Genomic DNA, 14,812 nt, shown 5'->3' on the forward strand with positions numbered 1-14,812 from the left:
TAGAACAAAAATCACCGAAGGGTGATCAATTACTCTTCTTCTGAATTGAGACAATCTCAACTAATTACTAATACCAGAATAACTCTTATTCCTATAGTTCTTAGCTATCGTTGTTCGGTCAAGGATTCATTAACTAACTTAATTCATCCCGTAAGTGTGACCCTACCATTTTCAGATCCCAGAGGTACGCTTCAACAGGCTACCGTTTAGGAAAGACAACTGTTGAAGATTAACCTAAGAAATCCTATCCATTTCTGGAGTTTGCGATGTTCCGACTTATATGATCAAGCCCTCCGAAGGGATGGTCGCTCCAGGACGACACGCAGGCGGATCATAGAAATCTCACGGTGCAACCTAATGGAGGAGACCGTAGGATACGTTGACACGCGTCCTTCTCCCACTTACTATGAACATTTCCCCTATTCACCTTGTTATTGACCCATACAAACACTTTCCGAAAGGAGGCCGCGCCCAGGGCGACACGAAGCCGAGTATGGATCTCACGTGTGAACTCTTAGGGACGTGAAAGCAAAAATAAAAATTGATATATCATATATACCATTTTTCTCCCACTAAAATGTTCTATTAATTTAGGTTTAGTTGCACTTAGCTAAATTCCGGCTAAATGAATCTAACTAAGTCTATTCTTATTATAACACTTATAATAAAACTTTACACTAAAGTTTCTAGGTGTATTAAACCATTTAATTTACCTAGTGACATCTTATGCTAATAGGAATAAGGTTAATTCAACGCCGGTTCCGGGTCAGTTCCCAGGTAGGAGGTGTTCCGTAAACCGTCAACTTAAGTACCCCCAGCCTTAGACAGAATTTTACCGGTGGAGTTCCCTTATAACCTTAAATCCTATTTGTCCTATTTAGTTTCATTAAACTAAAAATAAGACTTAATTCTAATCCTATTAGAATTAATGTGATCTTAGGTCTATTTAATTTTAAACAATTTAAAATTAAACCAAATTAATCCTAAGATCCTACGTTTGCATCCAACTCTTTATTATAGGTTGACGGTTTCTAATAATCAAATTTTATAACTATTATAAAATTAGTTAATTAGCCCTATAATCATACATACTATGGTTTAAATAATTAAAATCAAATTATAATTAAATAAAACCATATTACATGCATACATTATATTAATATAACAATTATATTAAACTATGGATGTAATATGCACAATGCAAATTAATTTTCATCTTTTATTAATATAACAATTATATTAAAAAAAAATATGAAAAACAATCAAGCATACACAATACATTAATTTAAATATAACAAATTATATTTAACTAAGTAATGTCATGCATCATGCTTATTCAATTTCATATATTTAAAATATCAACATATTTTAAATTACTCATGAAATTCATAATCATGCATTAAAACCATACATTATAACATTTATAATATATAAAAATGCATGAACATGCTTAACCTAAGGTGGGATTCATCTAAATGACATCCATAAAGCATTAAATAACAATTGAACCTGTAAAATTGGCCTCTAGGATAAAATAAAGCAATAATTACAATAATAAAGCCTTAAAAAATCCTAAAAGTGCTTTCAAAGCTCCAAAACCGGCCTCAAAACCTTCAAAAAACTTCAAACCGGCTAAAAAATGCTTGAACCGGCCTAAAATAGGAAGAACCGGCCCAAAACCCCTTGAACCGGCACCATATGAAAAAATCGGAGTCGAACCGAGCCGACCGCGCCGAGCCGTCCGTACAGCCGAGTGAACCGAGCCGTCCGTACAGCCGAGCCGAGCCGTCCGTACATCCCGAGCCGAGCCGTCCGTACACCCCGAGCCGAGCCGTCCGTACAAGTGCCGCCGAGCCGAGCCGCGGGAGCCGTCCGTACATCCAGTGACGTCACGATGACGTCATCCCTTCTTCAACCTCCAGCCGCGGATTTTTTTTTTTTTTTTTTTTTTTTTTTTTTTTCGGTTTCCGTACAGAATCGAAAAACTCTCGTTGATGGCCTTCCGGGTGTCCGTTTTGGGCAAATTTGGTGTCAAAAAACTCAGAAAAACACCCCGAATCCAAAAATTGGACTCTAAATTACAGATTTACAAATTAAAATGCCCAAAAACGCAGGGGCCTTTACATTTTGATCTTATCAAAACAGTAAATCTATGGCCAAAATTACAGAAACATTCAATTGAAAAAACCACATTCATAATGCAGAGATCCCACCTAACCAATGCAAATTTTTAAAATTCTCAATTAAAACTGAGATGGCTCTGATACCAATTGAAGGGATGAAAACCCTTTACAGCGGAAAATATACAGAAACTCAATTTTAATTAGAACCTTAAAAATACCAATACATTGGCAAAAAATATTGATTAAACATGCTTTAAAAAATTACAGAGAATAAAACTTACGCTCGTTGACGACTCTGAATCTGCAATCACCAAATTTTTGGGCACCACCACTTGAAAACCTTCCTATTCTCTGATTGAGATGGTTTGTGGGAACCAAAATTGGAATAAGGGAATGGAGAGATTTTTTTTTTTTTTTTTTTAGAGAGAATGGATAGACTTCTTCGCAGAACTCTCTCCCGTTTGAGAGAAAAATTTGTTACGCAAAAAAATTCCCTCTTCTTCAGTCGGAAGAAGAGGGAAGTTAGAGAGAATAATTGGGAACGTGGGAAAACCACCCACGTTCCTTATTAATTTAATAAATTAATATTTAATTAATATTAATTAATTAATTAATTATATTAATTATATTAATTAAATAAATAATTAAATAATTAAATCATATTTAATTAATATTTCATTTAAATCATATTTAAATGAATATCTCTCACATAACCTATAGTTTTAATTTAATTAATTTAATTAAATCAAATTTAATTAAATCAAATTAAACAAAAACTATTAATTAATTCTCCAATTAATTAATTTCTAAATTAAATATCTTATATTTAATTTAATCCATAATTTGAATCATATTCAAATATAAATTTCTCTCATAACTTATAGTTTTAATATGTATCATATACACATTAAATTTTAACTTATAGTTTTAATATGAATCTAATTCACATTAAACTGATATTTGAACTTATTCAAATATTTTATTCTCTCATAATTTAATTTTGAATCATATCCAAAATTAAATTTATATAATAAAGTCTAATTAAAATATAAACTTTATATTATAATGTATCAATATACATTATATTAATTCCCAAAGTAAATTTGAACATTTCAAATTACAACCAATATAAATAAATCTCATTACTCTTTATGAGCTAGGAAGGGGACCTAATGGACCTACAGATCAGAAGCTACAACGATATGAGATTAATTGGCTAAACTCATTAACCACATTAATCAATATTCGTTAACTGTGCGTACACTCCACTAAAGACTCACAGCTGAACTCTTCTCACTATAGATATATTTCTGTGTCCACGGATATAGACCAATACCAGTAAGTTAGTCCTTCACAAGTGTTCGTAACTCCAGCTGGGTCAAATTACCGTTTTACCCCTGGGTTACCTCTAGTCCTTAAATACCAGTGCTCCTCTAATGAACAACCTGTTTATGGTCCAACCACTAAACAGAAACCCCTCTCGTGCCATTGAGAGGGTAGGGCCCTTTGTTCAAGTCTCGGAGACACCATTTAAGGGAACACTTATCTACTTACCCTAAAGGTGGGAAGAAGTGAATTCCATCTTGTGTGATTATGTTCCCAGCTCTCCACTCGGTATTGTCCCCAAAATGATAAGAATATTGAGTCGGCAATCTGGCCACTCTCACTCGTATAAATCAAAGGACAATCCCTCGCAAACAGGAGTTCATAATACACTCAGGATTAAGACTAAGTTACCTAGGTCATCCTAATGAAATAGCAATCCAACTAGTTAACGGAGTTACATCTAGTGATTACTATTTCGTGGTCCAGTCTTATGCAAACTCATTGCATAGGATACCCACACTCGCATGTCACATACATGAACGCATTTGATCAATGTGTCTGTATCAAATACAAAGTGAGCCGTATCCATAGTGTTAACAGGATAAGGTACCCAACCTTAACCCTATACTATAGACTCTTTAAGCTGATCTTGAACATTAATCCCTGTATGTCTCTACATACTGTTCAAGACTCATCAAACAGCTTAGGATGTTAGTTTATTGGATTTGGGTTATTAAGACAAAACTAATAAAATAATCAATAACACTTATTGAAATTAAATAATAAAATACTTTATTAATGACGGTCAATTGATTATATTTACTATCTACGAGTTTTAGGACATAAAATCCAACAAAAAGATTTGTGGGATACAACTCAGACCCTTTACTCGAAACGACAGAATGCCTCTCGGTTATATACACTGCAAAAACAGGTCCATAATTGCAAACAAGGGACCCTGGTCGTAACTACCTATTTTAACAAGCTCTCTCTCCTCTGGCAAGAGATGGATTTGTGCAGAGAGACAGTTTGGGACACACCAAATGACAGTACACAATATGCTAAACTTGAAGAGGCTGACCGTGTTTATGACTTCCTTGCAGGACTTAATCCCAAATTTGATAATGTTTATGGTCGTATACTCGGACAAAGACCTCTTCCCTCCCTAATGGAAGTTTGTTTTGAAGTCCGCCTGGAAGAGGATCGCACTAATGCCATGGATGTATTGACTACCCCTACCATTGACTCCGCTGCCTTTAGCGCTCGGTCCTCAAATCATGACAGTGACAAGAATAATGGGAAGTCAATTCCTGTGTGTGAGCACTACAAGAAACAATGGCACACCAAGGATCAGTGTTGGAAACTCCACGGTCGTCCCCCAGGAGGTAAGAAACGGTCCTCCAACGAGAAACAGAACTCAAGACGTGCCTACATTAGTGAGACTACGCCTGCTAGCACTTCTCAATCAACGGATCCTACTGCGAGCCAGACCAAGACTCCGACTCTGGGTGCCATTGCTTAGTCAGGTATGCCTCAGTCCCTTGGGCTTATTAGCGTTGATGGGAAGAATCCCTGGATCTTAGACTCAGGGGCTACAGATCACTTGACAGGTTCTTCGGAACACTTTATCTCATATGCCCCGTGTGTCGGTAATGAAAAAATCCAAATAGCCGATGGCTCTCTAGCTCCGATCGCTGGCAAAGGACAAATAGTTCCCTTTGACGGTTTTGCTCTCCAGAATGTTTTGCATGTCCCTAAACTGTCTTACAATTTGTTATCTATAAGCAAGATCACTCGTGAGTTGCATTGTAAAGCTATCTTCTTACCTGAATCGGTTTATTTTCAGGACATGAGCTCGGGGAGGACGATTGGCACTGCCCGGCATAGCAGGGGACTTTACATCCTTGATGATGATACCTCATGTAGTAGTTTGTCTAGGGTTAGTTTACTGTCATCCTACTTTAGCACTTCTGAACAAGACTGTATGTTGTGGCATTTTCGACTGGGCCACCCAAACTTTACATATATGCAATATTTATTTCCCCACCTTTTTTCTAAACTTGATGTCTCTTCTCTATCTTGTGATGTTTGTATCCGGGCTAAACAACATCGAGTCTCTTTTCCCTCACAACCATATAAACCTACACAACCGTTTAACCTCATCCATAGTGACGTTTGGGGTCCTTCCAAGGTCACCACCTCCTCGGGAAAGCGGTGGTTTGTAACTTTCATTGATGACCATACCCATCTTACCTGGGTCTACCTTATCACAGATAAATCCGAGGTTCCATCCATTTTCCAAAACTTCTATCATACTATCAAAACCCAATTTCATACAAAAATTGCAATTTTTCGAAGTGATAATGGTCGGGAATTCCAAAATCATAACCTTAGTGAATTTCTAGCCTCCAAGGGGATTGTTCACCAAACCTCATGTGTCTACACTCCTCAACAAAATGGAGTGGCCGAACGAAAAAAACCGACACCTTGTGGAAGTAGCCCGTTCACTTATGCTTTCCACTTCCCTTCCATCATACCTGTGGGGAGATGTTATTCTTACAGCTGCTCACTTAATCAATAGAATGCCTTCTCGTATCCTCCACCTTCAGACTCCCTTAGATTGTCTTAAGGAGTCTTACCCCTCTACTCGTCTTGTTTCTGAGGTTCCTCTTCGTGTGTTTGGGTGCACCGCCTATGTCCATAATTTCGGCCCTAATCAGACCAAATTTAACCCTCGGGCTCAGGCCTGTGTGTTTGTTGGGTATCCCCTTCACCAACGTGGTTATAAATATTTTCACCCGCCGTCTAGGAAATATTTTGTCACTATGGACGTTACTTTCTGTGAAAACCGACCCTACTTTCCTGTTAGCCATCTTCAGGGGGAGAATGTGAGTGAAGAATCTAACAGCACCTTTGAATTTGTTGAACCTACTCCTATTACCGTGTCTGACATTGATCCTCATCCCATAATCTTACCCACAAACCAAGTTCCCTGGAAAACATATTACAGGAGGAATCTCAGAAAGGAAGTTGGGTCCCCCACTAGTCAACCGCCGGCTCCAGTCCAAAATTTCGAACCTCCTCGAGACCAAGGTATGGAAAACCCTACAAAACCTTGTACTAATAATACAATGAGTGAGAATGACAAGTCTGATGTTGCTGTTCTTGAAAATATGGAAGAAAAGAACCGTGATGATGAGACTGAGGTTAGAATAGAAACCAGTAACGATGAAGCTGAACAGGGTCATACAAGAAAACTTGATGAGTATGATCCCTCTCTTGACATTCCAATTGCATTGAGAAAAGGTACCAGATCATGCACTAAACATCCCATTTGCAACTATGTTTCCTATGATAATCTCTCTCCACAGTTTAGAGCGTTTACAGCAAGCCTTGACTCTACCATAATACCGAAAAATATCTACACTGCTCTAGAGTGTCCTGAATGGAAGAATGCTGTTATGGAAGAGATGAAGGCTCTCGAAAAGAATAGAACTTGGGAGATCTGTGCTCTACCCAAGGGACATAAAACTGTAGGATGCAAATGGGTGTTCTCTCTCAAATACAAAGCAGATGGTACGCTTGATAGACACAAAGCAAGGTTAGTTGCAAAGGGGTTCACTCAAACCTATGGTATTGACTATTCAAAAACTTTTTCTCCAGTTGCTAAATTGAATACTGTTAGAGTCCTGCTATCTGTTGCTGTAAACAAAGATTGGCCTCTATACCAGCTGGATGTTAAGAATGCTTTTTTGAATGGAGACCTTGTGGAGGAAGTCTACATGAGCCCCCCATCAGGATTTGAAGCCCAATTTGGTCAGCAGGTGTGTAAACTCCAAAAATCTCTATATGGTCTGAAACAGTCTCCGAGAGCATGGTTTGACAGATTCACTACCTTTGTCAATTCCCAAGGGTACAGTCAAGGGCACTCTGACCATACTTTATTTACAAAGGCTTCCAAGACAGAAAAGATAGCTATTCTAATAGTTTATGTGGATGACATTATTTTGACTGGAGATGATCAAACAGAAATCAGTCAACTAAAGCAAAGAATGGGTGATGAATTTGAAATCAAAGACTTGGGAAATCTGAAATATTTCCTTGGAATGGAGGTGGCTAGATCAAAAGAAGGTATTTCCGTGTCTCAGAGAAAATACACCCTTGATTTGCTAACCGAGACAGGTATGTTGGGATGTCGTCCTGCTGATACTCCTATTGAATTCAACTGTAAACTAGGAAACTCTGATGATCAAGTTCCAGTTGATAAAGAACAATATCAGCGCCTTGTAGGTAAATTAATTTACTTATCTCATACTCGTCCTGATATTTCCTTTGTTGTGAGTGTTGTCAGCCAGTTTATGCAGGCTCCTTATGAGAAACATATGGAAGCTGTTAACAGAATCCTGAGGTACTTGAAAAATACACCTGGTAAAGGGTTGATGTTTAGGAAAACAAATAGAAAGACCATTGAGGCATATACTGACTCAGATTGGGCAGGATCTGTTATTGATAGAAAGTCTACCTCCGGTTATTGTACCTTTGTTTGGGGCAATCTTGTAACTTGGAGGAGTAAGAAGCAAAGTGTTGTGGCCAGGAGCAGTGCTGAGGCTGAATACAGAGCTATGAGTCTGGGAATATGTGAGGAAATTTGGCTCCAGAAAGTCTTGTCAGATCTTCATCAGGAATGTGAGACACCATTGAAGCTTTTTTGTGATAATAAAGCCGTTATTAGTATTGCTAACAACCCCGTTCAACATGATAGAACTAAACATGTTGAGATTGATCGGCATTTCATCAAAGAAAGACTTGACAGTGGAAGCATATGCATTCCGTACATTCCTTCAAGCCAACAGATTGCTGATGTTCTTACTAAGGGGCTTCTCCGACCACACTTCGACCTTTGCGTTAGCAAGTTGGGACTCATTGATATTTACCTCCCAACTTAAGGGGGAGTGTTAGAATTAGTATTTTTGGAAAGAATAAAATATAAGATTTTATTTCCTAAATATTTCCTAAATCTTTTCCTTTCTTATTCCTATTGTACTCTATTTATTCTCCCTTTGTACCTATTGTTTTTGTTCATAAGAAAAATAATAAAAACTAAAGGATCGTGGTTTTTCTCCCGGTTCTCGGGTTTCCACGTAAATCTCGGGTTGTTGTTAATTGCTTTCAATAATTATCATCATCAAATTTTGTATATTTACAATTTGTTTACAAAATTAATTATATTTAGCAAATATTATGTTAGTTTTCTTTATCAATAATTAATATAATCTCCGTGTAATAGATGCATCGAGAAGTCTATAAACGATATGATCTAAATTTCAATTGAATAGAGAGAAATTGTCTTGTACATTTTAAATTGAAATTTACAATAATTCAAAATTAATTTACAAAATTTTAATTATCTTCATCATCGCCTTGTCGTCGTCGTCTACGTTGCATGCGTCTACGATCTGTATCGGTAACATTGAGTTGTCGAGTTTTCTGTATAATTTGTTCTACAACTCCCGTGGTTCTGTCACATATGTTTCCCAAAGCTTTTATGTCGTGTTCCACGAAGAAAGCTTGTACTTCGTCAACAAAATCATACTGAAAGATTGCAAATAATACAAACCAAATTAATGTTTTATTATTATTAAATATATAAAATAAAGCATATTAAATCTTTACCATGCAATGATAAAAAGCACCCTCTTGGGTGATGAAGCGTTTGGTAATCGACTTATACTAAAGAAAATAGTTCTCTGATACTGTCGGTTGGCTTGTCGTGGCTGCTTCAACCAGAAAATTATATCGCGAATTCTACATCCCGATATGTTCCGCATAAATCCGACGCCAATCCTGATCATGCTTACCCCTCAAATCTATTTGATGCAGGCTCGGATCTGTGTAACTAATTGCAGGTGGCATTTGCAACATATTAAACTGTCACAACACACAGTCTGGTTGATGCTTCTCGACCAGATGAAAAAAAATCAATGGACCCACGTAAGTCCACACCGCTTGACCACTACGACATCTAAGAGGAAGCGATGCCATAATGTCGGGCGTGTACGGTGTCCAATTCATCTGTTGAAAAAACAAAAGTCAGTAGGCAACAAAAAATAGAACTATAGAACATTGGTATAATATTTTACTACCTGAGACTGTCTCAACTGATCAAATGTTCATCGATATGTCAGCAACATATTTGCTAATTGTTCAGATGCAGCTAGAACACCGCTCCATCTATTTGTGAAATACACCATTAATAAATTATAGATATTGAAAATTCTATTAAAAGAACATGTATATGAAATAGTACCTAAAACTCAGAAGTTGACCATCTGAATGTTGTAGTGGTCTTTGTGGCGCTACAATGGGGAATCTGTCGTATGCTCAAACTTGTAGTAGCATTAATGGGTCTACGATCTCTAAAAACTGTGCATTACTTGCACGACAGAGTTCTCTATACAACCATGCGAGGGTCGCAGCGCCCCACGCATATGTATCAGCTTGGTCGAGTGTGTTGAAGAAGAAGATACACGTTGAGGACAAGTACGTCGGTTTTGTCCTTCTACTTTACAAAGAGTGCATCTAAGTGAGGACCAGACTCTTTCCAATCCATTTCATTATGGATTCTGGTAGTTCTTGGTCGACCGGGTCCTTTAAGTAAGTTCGCATTCGGGCGAATTTCGGTGAATGATAACTCAGGCCAATAGTCTGGGTGTTGGATTGTATGGAATCGACCGACATAACATCGTTTGAAGTTTGAAAATAAGTAGCATTCATCAATGTATGCTACATACGTCAAGTGCATGTAATTACAAACTGCAATTACATGGGAGCATGGTACCTTAAATGATTGCCACTTGTTGTACGAACAGGTCCTTTCCATCATACTCACTACTTGCGTGTGTTGGCCTTTATATGGAGAAATCATACTCATACTCGTGTGAACCTCGAACGTCTGGGTTTCTCTATCAATGGATGTCATTGAATGTGCGGAAACCCATTTTTCCACCTCCTTAGCTTTGTCATCGCATATTCCGTATAAATTTCGTCACGATGAACTGCTTCACTTATCTCATCTCTTCGACGTTCGAAATACAGAATTGTGCGATAAAATGTTAATCTAACCAAAAAAGTGATGGGTAACATACGAGCTCCTATAAATACCCCATTCATACATTCAACAGCGTTACTTGTCATCCATCCATATAGATACCCATTATCATGAGATTGATTCCATTTTTGCAGGTCAATATCTTCAAAATACTCAAGACACTCTGGGTTCAATTGCTTTAGTTCTTATAAGTTTGAGACTTTGGTGTTGATTACCTGCCTTAAACACCAAATCTTTCAGTTGCTTCGATTTGTACTTATTATTGAAGTTGCTAGCAACATGACGAAGACAATATCGATGGAATGCTCGAGGTTCACTCCAACCTATCTCCTCATTATTAATGGCAACAAAAATACCCCTATACCTGTCGGAGATCAAGCAAATACCATCTCCATCAGTAACGTACTGGCGCAATGCATAAAGAAACCATGACCAACTTGACGCATTTTCCCCTTCCACAATAGCAAATGCAAGAGGAAATATATGACCATTTACATCGATAGATAGGGCAGTTAACATTTTGCCTTTATACTTTCCATACAAATGGGTTCCATTGATTTGAATTAATGGCCTACAATATTTGAACCCTTCTATTGCAGGACCAAATGCCTAGAAAACTCTTCCAAAGATTGTTGTCCCTGGTACATCAGATGGAAGAAAAAACCGATCAACTCGAGTTCCCGTATTATAATGCACAACGACACTCAACCAGTACATGAGCTCGTTGTACGATTTTTCCCAATCACCAAAAACAGCAACCAGGGCTTTCCTCTTCGCTTGCCAGACCCGTCTGTACTTAACAGTGTAACCATACGGTTGTTTTATCATTTCACGAGCACAGGCACACTGACACTAGGATCAACTCTCACTATGTTTTGAATTTCGACACTCATGAAATTAGAATCTAGCTGTGAGTGATCTTGTGTTAGGTTTGAGTATAGACATGAGTGCTCTCCTTTCAATCGACGGATTTCAAACAATCCGTGGCTTTTACGCGTACTTCTACGTAACCTCCAGTTGCAACCATTACTCCATTGTTTGCATCGAATAGACCAAATATTCTGGTTCAATTCCACTACAACAATTTCGTAGTGTTACGTCACACAATACTTTTTTACGGCTAACTGAAGTTTTTTTTTACAATCAAATAACATTCTCTTCTAAATTAAACAATATGTGTTTACAGAATCATTCCTATTTGCCAATGTAGACCCTTGTTCATAAATAGAATTCGCAATGTCCCAATCTATTTGTGTAAATATCTTAGAAGAGATCCTTTCATTCTCTTCAATATTTTCTTCGTTAAATAATTCATCAACTTCTACATTTATATCATTGTCTCCATGATTAACAAGTTCAAGAATAACTAAATCTACAATACAATAAATAATTAATAACATACCCCAACTATTTATTATTAAACCTACCTACCCCACCCTAAAACCATAAATATATAATTAATATACTAAATTTAAACAATAAACCTAAATTTAAACAATTTTTCTAAAAATAATAAAAGTAAATAACAAATCTAACCTAATATATTTTAGGAAATTTATATATACTTTTGTAATGGAGATTTTGGGAAACCAAATGGAAGATTTTGGAACTAACTACAACCAAAATTAAAAGAAATTTAACAAAAAAATACAATAACAACGTAATAAAATTTAAATAAATTTAAATAAATATACCTAATTAATGGAGAAAATGGTGGAGAAAATAAATGGAGAATATGGTAGAGACGACGAAGTTGAAGATAGGATATATGGTGGAAAAAATGAAATAGAGAAGGGAAGAGGAAACTTTGAGAAAATGGTGGCCGACCAAGAGAGAACACAAAGAAGAACAAAAGCAATTTTATTTTGGCTTCGGAATGAATGAGGCAGAGGGGAAGGTGGGGGATTATAAAGGCAGGGAAATCGTGTATCCCATACACGACTTCCCTGCATGTAGTACACATGGACAGAGCACGTGAATGAAGTCGTGTACCGGGTACACGACTTCCCCGGTACATGAAAAATTAGGCAGTCAACGTTACTGTTGACTGCCACCTGTTGCGTCAAGTACGGAAATCGTGTATCCAGTATGCGACTCCAATCACAAGTCGTGGACCGGTTCCAAGATTTCAGTCACATGTCGTGGACCCGGTCCACGACTTAGACTCGGGGTACACGACTTCACTACTCTATTTTTTACAATAATTTTCGGTCCACCCTATTTTTGACATTAATTTTAGAAAATGTATTATTTAAAAAAAATCTTAAAATGGGTAGCTAAAATAGGCCAGTTAATGTGTGGGCCAAACATATTTAAATGTTGGGCATATCTTAAGTAAGGAAGGACACTTTTTTTTTTTTTTAAATGTCTACTAAGAGTGATCTAATATTATTTATAGAAAAAGTTCTTACCTTTTTCTAAATAAAAGAAAGAAAAGAATCTGTGGTTGGACAAAAACTTAGGGCACACATCTCAACACTAAGGGGGTGTTTGGGGTTAGGGTTTGGGCTGTGGGGTTGGGTTAGCCCAACCCTAACCCCCGTTTGGGCCCAATGTTAAGGAAACCCTAGTTTTAGGGTTTCCTTAACACGATTTCATTTCTCCTTCGAACGCCGATAACGCGTGTTCGTGAATCCGGTTTCCTCCTTCAGCGCAATCCGTCTTCGATTCATTCTCAAACCGATTTCATTTCGTCCTTCAGCGCAATCCGTCTTCGATTATTCGTTGAAATCTATTTCATCTTCTTCTCAACATCAAATTCCTCGATTCGATTCATCCTCAAACCGATTTCATTTCGTCCTTCAGCGCAATCCGTTTTCGATTTTTCGTTGAAATCGATTTCATCTTCTTCTCAACATCAAATTCCTCGATATTTTTCCTTTTTCTTTGTTTCTGTCATTTCCCGCATGGAAACCACGAACCGTTTCGTCTTCTACCTCATGTCTTCTAGGGTTTCTGTAGATTTTACTAATGTCCGGTCGATTTTTGTTTTCTTCCTTTCATCCTCTAATACACTCGTTCCGAAAGGGTTTCTCCCTCAAGTTTTGTATGGTTTCTGTTCGTAATATTTTGTCCGGTCGATTAGGGTTTTTTCCGTGGAAATCCTTTAATCCATTCGATGGTTTCGTCTTCTCCCTCGATTAAACCATTATGCCCTTGCGTTTTCGCAATGAAACCGGATTTCGTTACGCCGAATCTCTCTCTAAATCTCTCTCATCCGTCTCTCTCACTCCGAAAGGGCTTCGGTGTTCGTTGAAGCCGACGAATTCGTTGGCTCCGAACACGATTTCCTTTTTGGAATCGTGGCTTTTGGCTCCTTGAAACCTTCTTGCCGCCGTGGTGTTCTGTATGCTCTCGGGTCCTTCGATTGGCAATAGGACAGATTCTTCACGTACCCATTGGAGCTTGGTAGGGAGGTTTGGAGTTCTCAATCCACTTTTTTTTAAAGCCGATGATGAGTAATACTTTTCTATGAATTGTTCTCTATTGTTTACCAATGTCTTATGTGTTCTGTATTGTTACCTATGTCTTATGTGTTGTTCTGTATTGTTACCTAGGGTTTCTGTGTTGTTCTGTATTCTTACCTATGTCTTCTGTGTTGTTCTGTATTGTTACCTATGTCTTCTCTGTTGTTCTGTATTGTTACCTATGTCTTCTGTGTTGTTCTGTATTCTTACCTATGTCTTCTGTGTTGTTCTGTATTGTTACCTATGTCTTCTCTGTTGTTCTGTATTGTTTACCTCTATTGTTGTAATACTCTTACAATTGTTGAGTTCATGATGAGTTCAAATTTCTGTACAATTGTTGAGCTCTATTGTTGTAATACTCTTACAATTGTTGTTACCTATGTCTTCTGTATTGTTTTGTCCGGCCATGATGAGTTCAAATTTCTGTAATACTCTTACAATTGTTATTTTTTGTTTACAATTGTTTTAGTATTAGCTCTCTGTGTACAAATGTTTAATTTCAAATTTGTTACATTAATTTTCAATTCTTCTATTGTTCTGTATATGTATTCTTTCTATTATTTTGCCATGTCTTATTGCTTTACTGTTGTCTCTTCCATGTATTTTTAGTCTATGGATTTGACTTCACATTTCCTTACAAAATTAATTTCACTCTTCTATTCTATTTAATTGTTCTGTTACAAAATATATTTTAATCTTCTCTGTATTCTTTCTGCCCAGTGTTGTCTCTTCTTCCTTTCTGTCCAGTGTTGTCTCTTCTTCCTTTCTGTCCAGTGTTGTCTCTTCCA

The sequence above is a fragment of the Cucumis melo genome, chromosome 7 (assembly GCF_025177605.1).
Source record: "Cucumis melo cultivar AY chromosome 7, USDA_Cmelo_AY_1.0, whole genome shotgun sequence".
Classification (NCBI taxonomy): Eukaryota; Viridiplantae; Streptophyta; class Magnoliopsida; order Cucurbitales; family Cucurbitaceae; genus Cucumis; species Cucumis melo.